General features: G+C 39.6%; 1 long non-coding RNA gene across 1 annotated transcript in view; it reads left to right on the top strand.

Moving 5' to 3' along the window:
* Positions 1-16433, top strand: part of LOC144380969 (uncharacterized) — a 338818-nt gene that overhangs the window by 302071 nt on the left and 20314 nt on the right. The window lies entirely within an intron of this gene.

Raw genomic sequence — 16433 nt, 5'->3', positions numbered from 1 at the left:
GTAAATACCCCATCATAAAGGACTTATCCTTAACACCTCAGAAAATTGGGCAAGGCCTGGCCTTTTGTCTGCCACATTATTTATCACATAGATGCAGCCCATTGACAATTCCAGACACCACACATGGGAAAAGGAATTTCTAAAGTAACACATCAACCTCCCTCTGAGCAACAGGAAACTCCATTCTGTGTGAGAATATTTGCTGAGTCAAACTCTGGTTTGGTGAAAATATTTTGTTGGGTGGATCCAATTCAACCCTTTAAAAAGTCATCTGACTCACTCCATGAAAAACACATATTAGACATTGTTAAGTCCTGGCTGTGCAAGCCCATTACCTGCCCTTCTGGAGACCTTCGACCACATATCTGCACATGTTTACATGCATATGTACACCACACACAGTTCTGTGTTCCTTGAGGTCATCTCTCAGTTGCTCATTGTAATCCTAAATGCATTTTTCTAAAGGTTGGGTATTTACCAAATTATGTAAAACCATAAAAATTTAAAATATTTTCTTCCATTTCTGGACAGTGAGCCCCAATTTTTGGTTTAGAAAGTATGTGCTACCAACCCACCATCAGCACGGCATATACTTTTTGAAATTTCCTAGTGGTAATCGATACAATTTAATCATCTGTGAATAGTAAATGGAATTTTAAGATCCCTGGCTAGATTCTGTGGGGTGACCCGATTGGGTGGAGGCTGGCAGCACAGGCAGTAGAAGAACAAAGGGGATAGATGTTTATTGAATACACTGCAGGGAAGCTGTGGGCAGGACAGCAAAGGAGAGAGTGTCTGTCAGGAGGCAGTGCTGAGGTGGGGGGGTACTAACTAATGGGGGGGGTTGAGGAGGTATAGGAAGGTATGGAATTTTTCTTTCTTGGTACCTGTACCCAGTTGTAAGTAGCCCATTGGTCAGCTAGGGCTTATAGATATTTTGAGGTGGGTACCTAAAGAGCCTGTTTGCATTCAGCCTGGTAGTCACTATGGGCCCTTTTACCTTACCTAGGTTTCCATTGTTCAGGCCCATTGCCTAAAAGCGGCCTCTAAGAGATCTTGCAACATATATCTACTGCAATGGGTTGGAACCAAGTTATGGCCACCATAGGGAATAATAAGGGGCAAGGAGGAATATGTGCTTTCCTAAGATGATTTACTGAATAATTGGGAAAGTGTAAGATGCACATAAATCCCATATAGGACAGAGATTCTCGAAGAATCAGTGTAATCACAATACTGTACCTTCGTTTCTCCATCTCTCAGATGTTTACAATCTCTTTTCTATAAATGCTTTTCCAAAATCTGATTCTTTTAAGGGATACAATTTGTGCTCCTATGTGCTGCTCCCCACATTTAGCACTCTTTTTTAGAAAGATTTCTACTACATGTGGGCCTGATTTTTAAGTTGTGTGTAAGTAGAAAAAGAATTGTTAATTAACCAGGGTGGTTAGTAAACATAGAAACACTTAGACCTGATAATTCAGGTCTTAAATCTAATGGTACATTAGTCAAATTAACAATTAATCAATAATCATTTCCTTACTTAAAGTGTGAAGAAGGATTTCCTTACTTAAAGTGTGAAGAATTCTGGAGGAAGCAGAATTAATCTTTTTTAAATAGTCTACTATGAGTTATGCATTTTACATACAGTATCTTACTTCCATTTCATGACAAATGCTATTCTTAGCCCCATTTTGCTAATGAGAAGGAAATGGAGAAGCAAAAGAAATTAATAACTAGCCTGAGGTCACAGAGCTAATAGTCAGCAGAGCTGGAACTTGCATTTTGGTGGATTGCAAAATCCAGGCTCTTTTTAAAATACTAAGCTGCCTCCTTATTATCCCAGTTGAGTTGATATTGCCCAAATGAAGAATGGTAAACCAAAAAAATAAAACCAAGGAAAGGTGGGGAGTGAGAATGTCCCTGTATGATCCACATTTATTTTGTTCCTTCCTGGCAGCTCAAATAACCATAGAGTCCCTGGTGATCCTAAGCATTTGAAGATGAATGCATGAGGTATGGAAAGTACTTGCATTGAAGAGTCAACTGATCAACTAATCATTCCAACATGTAGTACATAGCAGCCTCCGCTGAACTGTGTGCCTGGAGAAAATGAGATATAAAAGAAAGAAAGTACCACAGCTCCTTTTATTGGAGCAGAAACATAAAAGAGAAGGTTAAGCAATAACACATATGAACATTCATTTGCAATTACCTCTCTTCTAACTTAATGTAGGGCCTTGGGTTATACAATAAACTAGCAGTTTGGGCACTTCAAGGCATAATAACTTCCTCTCTTTTCATAGATCAGAGTCAGAGAATAACTCTCCCAAGTCGCATGTCCTTACAATAAGCCCTTTGGTGCTAAACAGTCTGTATTTTTTAGCCTTCTATGTGACCTTCTAACACTTTCCTTCAAACCCTCTTGCTTGTGGTTTCCCGAATCTTCCACGGGTCTTTTATTAGGAACTGCTTTCTTTCTTTCTTTTTTTTTTTTCATTTTGCACCACTGCCTCTGATTAATGGTGGTACTGAATTTACCAGTTGGGAACCTTCTTAAAGACAACATGCAAATCAGGTATTTGGGATTGAAATGAATTTCTTTTTTTTTTCTTTTTAAGATTTTTTTATTTATTTGACAGAGAGACACAGCGAGAGCGGGAACACAAGCAGAGGGGAGTGGGAGAGGGAGAAGCAGGCTTCCCACTGAGCAGGGAGCCCGATGTGGGGCTCGATCCCAGGACCCTGGGACCATGACCTGAGCCGAAGGCAGATGCTTAGCAACTGAGCCACCCAGGCGCCCTGAAATGAATTTCCAAAATGGTTATGTGTCCAGATGAAGGGAAAAGTACAGTTAATAAATGATCTTTCTGAGCTATGGAACTGAAATACCATTCACCTTATCTCCAGACTTCATTTATAGCATTGTTTTTATCAGGAAAAAAAATGTATTCCCAGTTCCATATGTATTAATTTATACAGAAATATTAATCGATGTCCACTAAAGGCCAGGTAGAGTAGCTAAAATGCTAAGTGAATAATACCTTGAGCTTATGGAGCATTCAGCCTAGTGGTTCAGACAGTCAGTTCAACACCTTAACACACATACCAAAAACAGGTGTGAGTAGGGAAAGTGAGATGCTGGTGAATACATTACAGGGGCATTAGCAACCTAAATGATGAGGATAAACAGGAGTAAGCGGGTAAAGGTAGTGATAAGGAAGAGACAGGTCCCAGGCAGAGGGAATATGTGTGAAAGACAAAGCAAGAGAATGCAAACCCTCAAAAAGTTGAGCAAACTGGAACTTGGGTGGAAAGAGGATTAGTGACTGGGTGATGCTGGGCAGATGGATGCATGGGTTGAGCCTCACAGGGTTTAAGAGCCATGTGAAAGAGTTTAAACTTTGTCCCAGGCAAGAGGGAAGAGTAAAAGCAAGTCAATCATGAGGTCATATATTCTTCTTAAGACATGCTTGTCAAACTTGGGAAGGTGTAAATATCATCCAGAGAGCTTTTTGGAATACAGTTTCTTAGTCCCTACTATAGAGAATATGAACAGTAGGCCTGGAGTGGGGCTTGAGAAATTTGCATTTCTCATAAACCCCTAGGTGATGCAGATGCTTCTGGTGCAGAAACCATACTCTGAGCAGTACTGTTTTATAATATTCACTCTGGCATTGTGCAGAATATCCTGGAAAGGACTGAGACTGAGAACAAAGAGCAGTCATGAAATTCAGCTTATTCATTCATTCATTCATTCACTCAACAAATGTTTATTTTGGAACAGCATATGCTAAATTCCTTTGTAAACATAGGTGACATAAAAGTAAACAAAATAAAATCTTTTTCATAGAATTGATATTCTACTCAAAGAAACAGACCCAAAAAAATCTAATAAATAAGTAAACTATATTAGTTGGTGGTGATTGCTATGAGGAAAACTGAAACAGGATAAATAAAGGGAATAGAGACTGGTGGTGGGAGTGGAGGATGCTATTTTAAATAGGGTAGTCAAAGAAGGTCTACCAGAAAACGTGGCATGTGAGTGGAGGTTTGAGTGAAGTGAGGAAGCAAGTCATGGAGAGATGAAAGGAAATGTTTTTCAGGCAGAGGATTAGCATGTGCAAAGGGCCGAAATTGGAAGCAAGCTTAGTGTTTTGGGGGAGGAATGGTAAGAATGTCAGCAAGAGTCAGGAAAGGAGAGGTTGGGGGGTGCCTGGGTGGCTCAGATGGTTAAGCGTCTGCCTTTGGCTCAGGTCATGATCCCAGGGTCCTGGGATTGAGGGTCCTGGGATCGAGGGTCCTGGGATCGAGCCCCGCATCGTGCTCCCTGCTCAGCGGGGAGTCTGCTTCTCCCCCTCCCTCTGCTTCTACCCCTGCTCATGCTCTCTCTCTCTCTCTCTCTCTGTATCTCTGTGTCTCGAATGAATAAATAAAAAAAAATAAAAAAATCTCTCTTTTTTTTTTTAAGATTTTATTTATTTATTTGAGACAGAGAGAATGAGAGAGAGAGAGCACATGAGAGGGGGGAGGGTCAGAGGGCGAAGCAGACTCCCTGCTGAGCAGGGAGCCGGATGCGGGACTCGATCCAGGGACTTCAGGATCATGACCTGAGCCGAAGGCAGTCGCTTAACCAACTGAGCCACCCAGGCGCCCTAAATAAAAAAATCTTAAAAAAAAAAAAAAAAAGAAAGGAGAGGTCGGTCTAAGAGGAGATCAGCCAGGTACAGAAGGGAGGACACTTTGGTACAGATTTTGGATTTTATTCTGAGAGAATTTAGAGGTGATTAGAGGCTATAGGTGTACAGAGGGGGTTGTTAATGTTTGAACAGAAAGCACATTGTTTGAAGTGGTCACTGTGAAGAACAGGGAGAAGCTGAGACACGTGAAATAGGGTGGGGCTGCTGGGCATGCGGAGGATGCGGTGGTAAATTTAGAGTGCCAAAATCCCTGGTATGATTTTCTCCAGCTGCTCCAGGACAGGTGAAGAGAGGGTGGCAGGGATGGGATCTACCATGTTGCAAGACAGATGATGTAACTTAAAAACGAGAAGCCATAATGATAAATAACCTGAGCTGATCTCACCACCGAATATGACTTAATTTGGGAACTATGTGTGTTATAGATATAGTTTTCTAGATGAGCATATTATTCAATGACCCCAATCTTCTAATTCACTAAGTGCTAAAGTAAACACTTAAACATTTTTCCTTAAATGACACATTATCCAAAAGTGATTTATTTTTGGATTTCACTAGAGTTGTATTCTTGCTGACATTTGAGTATGAGGTCTCAATATATTAAGCCCCACCCATTAAGCAAAATAATGAGCATATCCCTTTGGGGTTGGCCTGCACAGAATATGGAAAGAATACAGTGTCCTCACTCTATTCTTCTGCTTGGCTAGTCCTTCAGTTTCCACTACATTGAAAAACTGTAAATACCCCCAAAAGTTGAAGATCTCTAAGCTTGCTTTTAAACAGCATCCAAACAGCAGAAAGATAATGGTTTTGGTTTAAAAGAAAGCAGTATCCAATTCCAAAAGAGCTGGAGAAAACAATGATCCCAGCCTCATATTGCCAAGAGGCCAGTGCCAAGTAGCAGGGTGGTAGAATGCAGTGCTTGGTGGCTTGAGATTAGGCTCTGGAATCAAACAGTCACAATGTGGCTTCTCTATGGTGAAGCCACAGCGGCTTCTCTAGATCTTGATTTTCTCATCTGTTAAAGTCAGTAATACTTACATTATAGGGGTGCCTGGGTGGCTCAGTCATTAAGCATCTGCCTTCGGCTCAGGTCATGATCCCAGGGTCCTGGGATCGAGCCCCGCATTGGGCTCTCTGCTCGGCGAGAAGCCCGCTTCTCCCTCTCCCACTCCCCCTGCTTGTGTTCTCTCTCTCGCTGTGTGTCTCTGTCAAATAAATAAATAAATAAATCTTTAAAAAAAAAACAAAAAAAACACAAAAAAACCTACATTATAATGTGGTTACAGATAACAACATGTAAAATGTCTGAAGCTCCCGTAGTGCCTAGTTCATTTTAAAGCTGTGTACATGTTAGCCATTATTATTTTTGTTGTTTTGATTAACAAATAATTTAAAAACTGATGAAAGAAATGTATAGGAATTTGAATGAAAGATTTTGGAGAAATAGCCTAGAAGGCAATTGAGAGATGGATGAATGAGGACATTTATAATATCAAATTGTGAAAGAACATATTCAAAACTTACTTAACATTGTAGAACTTTGAATAATATAACCAGTGGATATTGATTTTACTGTGAAATAGACATTTGATATAATTTTAAGTAAAAAAGCTAATTAAAAAATTAGTATATAATTAATGCTTACAATAGAAATTTTGGATAACTTTATAGTAAATATAATAAAAGAAATCACTCATAATCCTAGCATCCAGAGATGATCAAAATTTTGGTGTATATCCTTTAAGCCCTTATAAGACAAATTAACTTACATCAATAAAATGTTTTTTAAAGCGTTATTGTAAAACTAATCATGGTAATGATAATGATTTGATAATGGTTTTATAATAAGGAGCAATTTGGTATTATATCCAAGCTTTTGCCCATGATGGATAGTCCTTGTATATCCAATTGATTTCTTTTCTTGTTTATTCCTGCTCCATTAGAAATTCCTAACTCACAATTAGAGGTTATTAAGTATGGCACTAAGTGATGTTTTTTCAGAGAATTCTGAATATTTAGATGAAACAACGACCCAGAAACTATAGAGCCAAAAGGACAGTCCATTATCAAAGTGATAAGAGCTTGTTCGATGAGAAGGGCATCAGCATTGTTGAGGAGCTCAGTGGTGACTCTGCAGGACACAGAGTAGGAGATAGTGTTAGATAACTGGGCTTCTTGATGGGAAGGTGGTTAAGAGGGCTCTAAAATAACAGAGGTCAGGTGGAGACTCTTAACAAAAGCAAAGTCAGTGCAAGTACTGCAGTAAAAGGCAAGGTTGGAGGGGGCTATCAAGATAGATAACAGAACTTAGCATCTCTCACAGAAAGATGAATGGGCAGACAAGGATATTAACCAATACAATAAAAAAATGAAGGATAGATAGGATTAGATGGCCTGAAGGCAGCGATCTAATAAAAAATCAAGGTCCCTTTCCTAGTTTTAGGAACTGAGCCCATTTTTAGACTCAGAGTTCACTGACCATAGGAGAAGGTAGGTACCCAAGAGGAAGGACCAACATCATAATAAATATATAGAGTAATAATTTCCCCAGACCCTTCCGAAAGGAGTTCATTTACTCATGTAACTGAATTCTAGGGAAAGGAGAATACTCAGATATTTTAAGGTCTGCTGTCACAGCGTCCAAGTTGACAGTACCAAAGGGCATACAGCATCAAGATGGTAAGTTGTTTGCTTTGAGCCCCTTCTACCCTGGAAGGGGCAGTGGTTCATCTTGGCTGGAAATGGAACATGTTTTGAGTCAGAGTTTGTCTCCTATTTACAGGGCCTTGGCCAGCACCACTATTCAGACTTACAGAGTGTTTGATCTACTGATACTGCAGGCAGGCTGAGTAATATTCCATTATATATATATATATATATCTTTACCCATTCATCTGTTGATGGACATCTGGGCTCTTTCCATAGTTTAGCTATTGTGGACACTGCTGCTATAAACATTGGGGTGCACATGCCCCTTTGGATCACTACATTTGTATCTTTGGGGTAAATACCCAGTAGTGCAATTGCTGGGTCATACGGTAGTTCTATTTTCAACTTTTTGAGGAACCTCCATACTGTTTTCCAGAGTGGCTGCACCAGCTTGCATTCCCACGAACAATGTAGGGGGGTTCCCCTTTCTCCGCATCCCTGCCAGCATCTGTCGTTTCCTGACTTGTTAATTTTAAGCATTCTGGCTGGTGTGAGGTGGTATCTCATTGAGGTTTTGGTTTGGATTTCCCTGATGCCGAGCAATGTTGAGCACTTTTTCATGTGTCTGTTGGCCATTTGGATGTCTTCTTTGGAGAAATGTCTGTTCATGTCTATTGCCCATTTCTTGATTGGATCATTTGTTCTTTGGGTGTTGAGTTTGAGAAGTTCTTTAGAGATTTTGGATACTAGCCCTTTATCTGATATGTCATTTGCAAATATCTTCTCCCATTCTGTCGATTGTCTTTTGGTTTTGTCGACTGTTTCCTTTGCTGTGCAAAAGCTTTTTATCTTGATGAAGTCCCCATAGTTCATTTTTGCCCTTGCTTCCCTTGCCTTTGGCGATGTTTCTAGGAAGAAGTTGCTGCGGCTGAGGTCGAAGAGGTTGCTGCCTGTGTTCTCCTCTAGGATTTTGATGGACTCCTGTCTCACATTTAGGTCTTTCATCCATTTGGAGTCTATTTTTGTGTGGGGTGTAAGGAAATGGTCCAGTTTCATTCTTCTGCATGTGGCTGTCCAATTTTCCCAACACCATTTGTTGAAGAGACTGTCTTTTTTCCATTGGACATTCTTTCCTGCTTTGTCAAAGATGAGTTGACCATAGAGTGGAGGGTCCATTTCTGGGCTCTCTATTCTGTTCCATTGATCTATGTGTCTGTTTTTGTGCCAGTACCATACTGTCTTGATGATCATAGCTTTGTAATAGAGCTTGAAGTCAGGCATTGTGATGCCACCAGCTTTGGTTTTCTTTTTCAACATTCCTCTGGCTATTTGGGGTCTTTTCTGGTTCCATACAAATTATTTGTTCCATTTCTTTGAAAAAAGTTGATGGTATTTTGATAGAGATTGCATTAAATGTGTAGATTGAGCTAGGTAGCATTGATATCTTCACAATATTTGTTCTTCCAATCCATGAGCATGGAAGGTTTTTCCATTTCTTTGTGTCTTCCTCAATTTCTTTCATGAGTGTTCTATAGTTTTCTGAGTACAGGTTCTTTGCCTCTTTGGTTAGATTTATTCCTAGGTATCTTATGGTTTTGGGTGCAATTGTAAATGGGATCGACCCAGACAAAGACCCCATCAAAAAGGAGAACTACAGACCAATGTCCCTGATGAACATGGATGTAAAAATTCTCACCAAAATACTAGCCAATAGATCCAACAGTACATTAAAAGGATTATTCACCTCGACCAAGTGGGATTTATTCCTGGGCTGTAAGGTTGGTTCAACATCCACAAATCAATCAATGTGATACAATACATTAATAAAAGAAAGAAAAAGAACCATCTGATCCTCTCAATAGATGCAGAAAAAGTATTTGACAAAGTACAGCATTCTTTCTTGATTAAAACTCTTCACAGTGTAGGGATAGAGGGTACATACCTCAATATCATAAAAGCCATCTATGAAAAACCCACAACGAATATCATACTCAATGGGGAAAAACTGAGAGCTTTTCCCCTAAGGTCAGGAACACGGCAGGGATGTCCACTATCACCACTGCTATTCAGCATAGTACTAGAAGTCCTTGACTCAGCAATCAGACAACAAAAAGAAATAAAAGGCATCTGAATTGGCAAAGAAGAAGTCAAACTCTCACTCTTTGCAGATGATATGATACTTTATGTGGAAAACCCAAAAGACTCCACTCCAAAACTGCTAGAACTCATACAGGAATTCAGTAAAGTGGCAAGATATAAAATCCTCTAGAATTTTGATGGATTCCTGTCTCACATTTAGGTCATTCATCCCTTTTGAGTCTATTTTTGAGTATGGTGTAAGAAAATGATCTGGTTTCATTCTTCTGCATGTGGCTGTCCAATTTTCCCAACACTATTTGTTGAAGAGACTGTCTTTTTTCCACTGGACATTCTTTCCTGCTTTGTCAAAGATGAGTTGACCATAGAGTGGAGAGTCCATTTCTGGGCTCTCTATTCTGTTCCATTGATCTATGTGTCTGTTTTTGTGCCAGTACCATACTGTCTTGATGATCATAGCTTTGTAATAGAGCTTGAAGTCAGGCATTGTGATGCCACCAGCTTTGGTTTTCTTTTTCAACATTCCTCTGGCTATTCGGGGACTTTTCTGGTTCCATACAAATTATTTGTTCCATTTCTTTGAAAAAAGTTGATGGTATTTTGATAGAGATTGCATTGAATGTGTAGATTGCTTTGGGTAGCATAGGCATTTTAACAATATTTATTCTTCCAATCCATGAGCATGGAATGTTTTTCCATTTCTTTGTGTCTTCCCCAGTTTCTTTCATGAGTATTCTATAGTTTTCTGAGTACAGATCCTTTGCCTCTTTGGTTAGGTTTATTCTTAGGTATCTTATGGTTTTGGGTGCAATTGTAAACAACCATTATTATTTTTAAAGGCTTTCTTTGTTTTCTAGGAAAATTTCAGAAGGTATTACTGCTCTATTACATAGAACATTTCTACAATGTTATAATGATACTGTTTGGTAGTCTTATTCTGTAAGCAAGTTTTTCATAAAAGCATTTCTATTGCCTTGGCAATATAGACTGGGTAATTATTCTAAAATAAAATCTTGAGAATGAATTTGGAAAGTTTTTAGAAAATCATGCTAAATATGATCTTTCCCTTGCATGTTTCCTCCCACTAAAAACAAAAACAAAACCAAAAACTTACTTTTCTTTCTACCTGTATTCATCTCTAGATATGGCCCTATCCATTACTATAGACCTCTGTATCATGTTCACTAAAATGGCCAGATATCTTGGAATTGAATAAGTGTGTTAATTTACTTATTGATTACCAGCCCAAGAAATTCAATAAATATTTTACATACCTTGTCAACACTTCAAAATTGGGAATGCTCACATAAAAATCCCTATTTCTGCTCATTCTTAATCTCAGTCTGTCTTTCCATGTGGAATCAATACATTAGAGCCAAGGGAGCTGCCCAACACTTTAGAAAGGTCTTGTACTTTCCAGATTGACACAGTTCCACCCACTCCACCTTACTCTAATTTTTACCTACATGGCCCAGGGCCTTTCAGTTTGCATCTTTCACCTAGCCATTTCCTCATAAAGTTGTTTCTTTGAGCCTAGCACATTTCGATTTATATACCTAGATCTTGAATAAATTGGCAGAGAGGGGGAAGTATGAAGATCACTATTGTCATCTTTTTAATAGAGAACATACTGCACATATTATGTTTACTTTTCCAAAAAAAAAAATTGATCACTGGGGAATATTTATTCTTACTTCTTATTTCCAGCACATAGTATAGGTTCAATAAATGTTTACTGAATGAATAAATGAAGATCAGTTGTTCACAATACCTTAGCAGATAAACTGCTCAGTTCCCAGTCCTCTTTTTATTTTTTTAAAAGATTTTATTTATTTATTTGAGAGAGAGAACATGGGGAGGGGAAGGGGCAGAGGGAGAAGCAGACTCCCCAATGAGCAGGGAGCCCGATGTGGGACTCTATCCCAGGACTCTGGGATTATAACCTGAGCCAAAGGCAGACTCTTAACCGACTGAGCCACCCAGGCACCCCAGTTCCCAGTCCTCTTAAGCCCATATTTGCTCTTTATTGCCCTGAAAACCCCTCCCACCAACACCACCAATGATTAAAATCGCTACCAGAAAAACAGACCATGTGTCCCAGGTCAGGTGAAGGCTAAATTGCTATAACAAAGAGGCCCCAATATATAGTGGCTCAAAGAACATACAAATTTATTTCTCTTGTACATAATAAGTACTAGGATAGGAGGGCCACTCTGTTCCATTCAGTCATTTAGGGAATCAGAGCAATTCTTATTGCTCTATCAGACGCTTTCAGATTCCTTTTGTAGTTTATTGGCAGTTTTGGCACTGTTGACATTCGGAGCTGGATGATTCTTTGTTGTGGGCGCTGTCCTGTGCATTTCAGCATGTTTAGCAGCCCCCTTAACCTCTACTTGCTAGATGACAGTATGCCTTCTAACCCCAGCCTCCACTGTGGCAACAAAAGATGTCTCCACACATCGCCAAATGTCTCCTAAAGGTAAAATTGTCACCAGTTGAGAACCCTGGTTTAACTATAATCAAACTGCAGGAAATATGGCAGTTTTGATAAAACATACTTTTCAGTTAACCTCTACCTATGGATGCACATCTGTCTAGCTAATTTGTAGTTTCACCACTACAAGAATTGTATTTTGAAAGTGATTTCTGTTAGCATCAATAGTTCTTTCCATAGTTTATATTAGACCGTGCTGCTTCAAATAGTTTTAGTCATGGTTTAGGAATTATGCTTGATATCAAGGTTTAGATTATTAGGTTAAGTAAAAAGAATTTGAAAATGGTTCAGTGGTGGCAAAAATAAGATGTTTATGCAGGAATGTAAATTATGTAGGATCATGAGATTGTAAAGAGTTGGCAGCAGCTATTTGTGAAGAGTTTGCCTGCATTGGGTTCATTGAATGGATTTCCACCTCAAGTTTAGAATTTGCCTAATCCTGCCCAAATCATTATTCATCTCTGACAAAATAAAAAATTTACTAAAGAAAGAAGGTTAAAATTTTTTTTCTACTTAATCTTTCTGCTTTCAGATTTAGACAAGTATTTGATTGTCAAAACACTAAGCTAGATAAAGCTAAGTATTCTGGAGACTATACTGCACCTCTTTTAAGGGGCTGGTGGTAGGGGAGCAGGCAGGTAGTAGAAGCCTTAACGCTGGGATTGTGCTCCTCCCCTCCCAATTCTTCTGAAGGAATTAAAGGTAAAAAGAAATTTCCACCTAGTATTGAATAATATCCCTTTGTGGCTTTATCCTTTTGGATTCAGGCTGACTACAATGCCTACCTTACCTATCTCACAAGGAAATTTTCCACACCCTCAGCCTTTTATGCCTGCTTAGCCCTGTTTTACGTATCCTGAAAAACTTCACTAGTAACTGCAGCTTATTGGATCAGGAGCGGACATATGGCCCAAGTACATCAATTTCTGACAATAACTGATGACATTGTCTAATCCTAAAAGGTGAGCTAGTTAGACCAAATGTATTTCCTTTTGAGGATTTAATCTAGAAAATCTATAGTGAAAATTGAAGTTAATAAAGTACATAGAGAAATGGGCTGTGAGACAGAGTCAGGGTCTTAAGATAGAACTATAAAGCATAATGCCAAACTAGCATTATGAATAAGAAAATCATCTAGGGGTATATAGAAACTAAAATTTAGAACAAATATATTCAGAATAGAGGAAAGGAGTAACTCACTTGTTGATTACCTGGGAAGGAAAATACTAGTTTTGAATTCCCACCTCTCCTTTCACTACAATTATTGTAAGGACTCCAGCTGAAAGTAATATTGTATAATAGTTAAGTATGTGGGGCTGTGAAGTCAGGGAGCCAGGGTTCAAATCACAGCTTTACTATTTAATAGCTGAGCATCCATAGTTATGCAAATTGTAAAACTTTCTGTGCTATAGTTTTCTTCTTCCTCAGAACCTAGAGAGAATAAAGCTGAAAGGAATCCTTTTAGAAAGAATTGTCTTCTTAATAATGGGTGAGTCTCTGGATATGGTCACCTTCTTTGGTTCCAAGCTCTCAACATTGTCTTGGGCCTGCTGTTTCCCTATTACTTTTCCAGTTCTTGAGTATGTTAAAAACCAAAACCAAAAAAAACCAAAAACCACCCACCCAGTGTCAGTTAGTCACTAGCTGAGGATACTGTACCCTCTGGGGAGGCTTTGGGGAAAGATGTCACTTTTTAGGATACCAACTAGTGCCTACACAATAGCGCTCCACTTTTTCCAGCCTTACCTCTTAATTTTTTTTTCCGAGATAATCACTTGAGTCCTGACAGATTTATTGATTTCAAGCATGTGTCTCTCAAGTTTCTCAGTTCTGCTCACTATATATCCTTTGTAAGAATCCCCCATATTTCCCTCCTCTTGGTCTCTTCTGAACCATTTCTTCTCACAAGGTCTTCCATGAACCCTTCCCTGATCATCCCAACCCTGACAAAGATTCCTTGGTCTTGGGCTTCTGTCTTCATCCTTTAGAGTCCAGTTTTAGAAAGAATCTTGCTAAGTCAGTTTAGCCAAAATCCCCTACCATACTATTTGATCACCCTCCATATCTGACCAAATTCCTCATCTTGCCCGCCCCCCCGCCGCCAAGTATTATCTGATCATGCTGGCCTGCCTTCAGCAAGAATCCTGTTTGGTCAGTTTAGAAAAAAAAAATTATCCCACCTCTTAGTAATTTTCATGTATCAAATCCCTCATTCTGCTCCTTGGCTATAAATCCCCACTTTTCCTTGTTGTATTTGGAATTAAGCCTGATCTCTCTCCCTTCCTCCTACTGCAAAAGCCCATTGCAGTAATCCCTATAGCTATGGCAATAGTCCTGAATAAAGTCTGCCTTAAAATTTTAACAGGTGTCATGAATAACTTTTTCTTTAACACCTACGTTGGCCTTGACTTTCTCTAGTCTCGCTGTGTATACAGCTCATTTCAGCCATTACAAGCTATTTGTGGTGTTATTTCTGTGCCTCAGAAATAGATATTTCCGTGGTGTCATGTCTGTGCCAAATTAGTCCAGTTGTTGTCCAGTATAGTGCCTCGATTGTCCAGTATAGTGCCTCGAAAACTAGAAGCGTTTAATAAATACCTGTTAGTTCTTCTAGAGATAAACATAATTGTCAATTTGCCACAAGACTGGGCAGTGCAGTGGCTGAATACTTCCCAAGAAACTTACCCAGAAGCTTTGTCAGTGACTTGTGGGCATAGGGGAAGATTACCTCAACCTCGTTGCAGGTTGGGTTGTCTGCGAAGCAGATTCAAGGATGGAAATGAATATGCAGGAGGGTTGTCAGGCAGTCCTCTTGGGATCAATGACTATAGAAGGGGAGGGAAGGAAGCCAGATCGAACAAACAGAGAAACAGGGCTGCAGACAAGTTACAAGGCCTGGGCAGACCCTGTGGGGGGACACTAATGCCAGGATAACCCTCAGAGACTTCCCAAATGGGAGCAAGGGAGTGAGACCTTTATACCCACTCTTACCTCATTAACCACTTTTTAGATGTGGGCTGCCCTTAGCAGGGGCCACTCTCTTTAGCTGCAGCAATTCCCAAAGAGGGCTTACAACTGAGCTCTGTTTGCTGACAGCATTCCCAGTAGTTGGGAATCTGGGAGGCACAGGATAGGGTCCCAAACAGGCTTCTGCAAAGACATAGGATATAGAGGCTAGAAAGTTCAAGTCTAGACTGGATCAGAATAAGGTCCATATCTGTGTCAACCACTGGCTTTGGACTCCTCAGTAGGTTCTCTGTTGCCCATGTAATAAAGTACAAACTCCTCTGCCTGGTATCCAAGCTCCACATGGACCTTTATTTCGCTCCTCACAACCTCCAAAACACCAGAACTACTTGCCCTTGGCTTATGTTTTCACCTCTGTATTGAATACCTTTTGACAATCTAAGCTATGTCCATCCTGGAAGCCAAATTTTATTCTCGCCTAGTCACATCTAATCCCTCAGCCCAACCTTGCCTACCAGTTCTTTCTGCAGCACACATAGATCATTCCATCTGCTCCATTCATTTGGGCCCTTGAATACACCCTACTCTCTGCAGCCATATATCTGGGAGATGTGTAAACCTTGCTCTGCCTGTGAGATTGTAAGCTCCCTGAGGGTGGGAACTGTGCCTACAACACCCAGCACAGGGTCTGGGGCATTGTGGTCATTCAAAATATAGTTATTCCTCAAACCCTGACCTACCTTAGGTCAGCTGTGTAAGAAAAAAAAAAAAACAAAAAACTTTTCTTCTTAAAAATGTTCACAAATGGGGCCCCACTTAGTTCTCCTTGTACATGGGTGCCCTTGCTTTAATGAGAAGTTATAACGCACAGCTCAGTAGACAAAAGAAAAAAGAGAAAAAAAACGAAGGATGAGGCCTTTGCTCAGATGTTCTCATTTACAGTACACTTCAGGACAGGAAATAAAGACTTCCTGCCAATTCAAATGACATTAGTTTTGTGGAAGCTTATCTGCAGGCATGTAAAAAGACATGCGCACAAAATAAGTTAATCACATATAGTGTGAATTGGTTAAGATTGAGTTCAAGTAAATCAGAAATTTTTGAAGAGTCAACAAAATTTCAAAATTCACAGTCATTTCCTGAAAGTAGAGTCTGGTAAAATTGGCTTATCACCTCACTTTTAATACACATATGCGATTTCCTGCTTACAGCATTTCCCAAAGGGATGAGAAAAAAATATTTTACAACTAGGGAAGTTTTATAAGAGGGATTATCTATAGTTCCTGAATAAGAAGCCTTCTCCCTCTCCAGGCACACCTGCAGCTCCTAATAACCGACTTACGCAATTTTCCTCTCTACTTGAATCAAAATTGGCAGTAAATGTTGTATATGTCTCACAGAGTGAATGTTTAAATCTTGTATTTACTGGTTCATGAAACTGGTTCCCTCTAGTTTACCAGCATGGAGGGGTGGGTTTGCAGGGAGCAATTAGGGATAAGATAGCCAAAGAAACACAAAGTCAG

Source organism: Halichoerus grypus, chromosome 2 (genome assembly GCF_964656455.1).
Source record: "Halichoerus grypus chromosome 2, mHalGry1.hap1.1, whole genome shotgun sequence".
Classification (NCBI taxonomy): Eukaryota; Metazoa; Chordata; class Mammalia; order Carnivora; family Phocidae; genus Halichoerus; species Halichoerus grypus.
The sequence above is the reverse complement of the archived record's forward strand: the minus strand, read 5'-3'. Positions and strand labels throughout refer to the sequence as shown.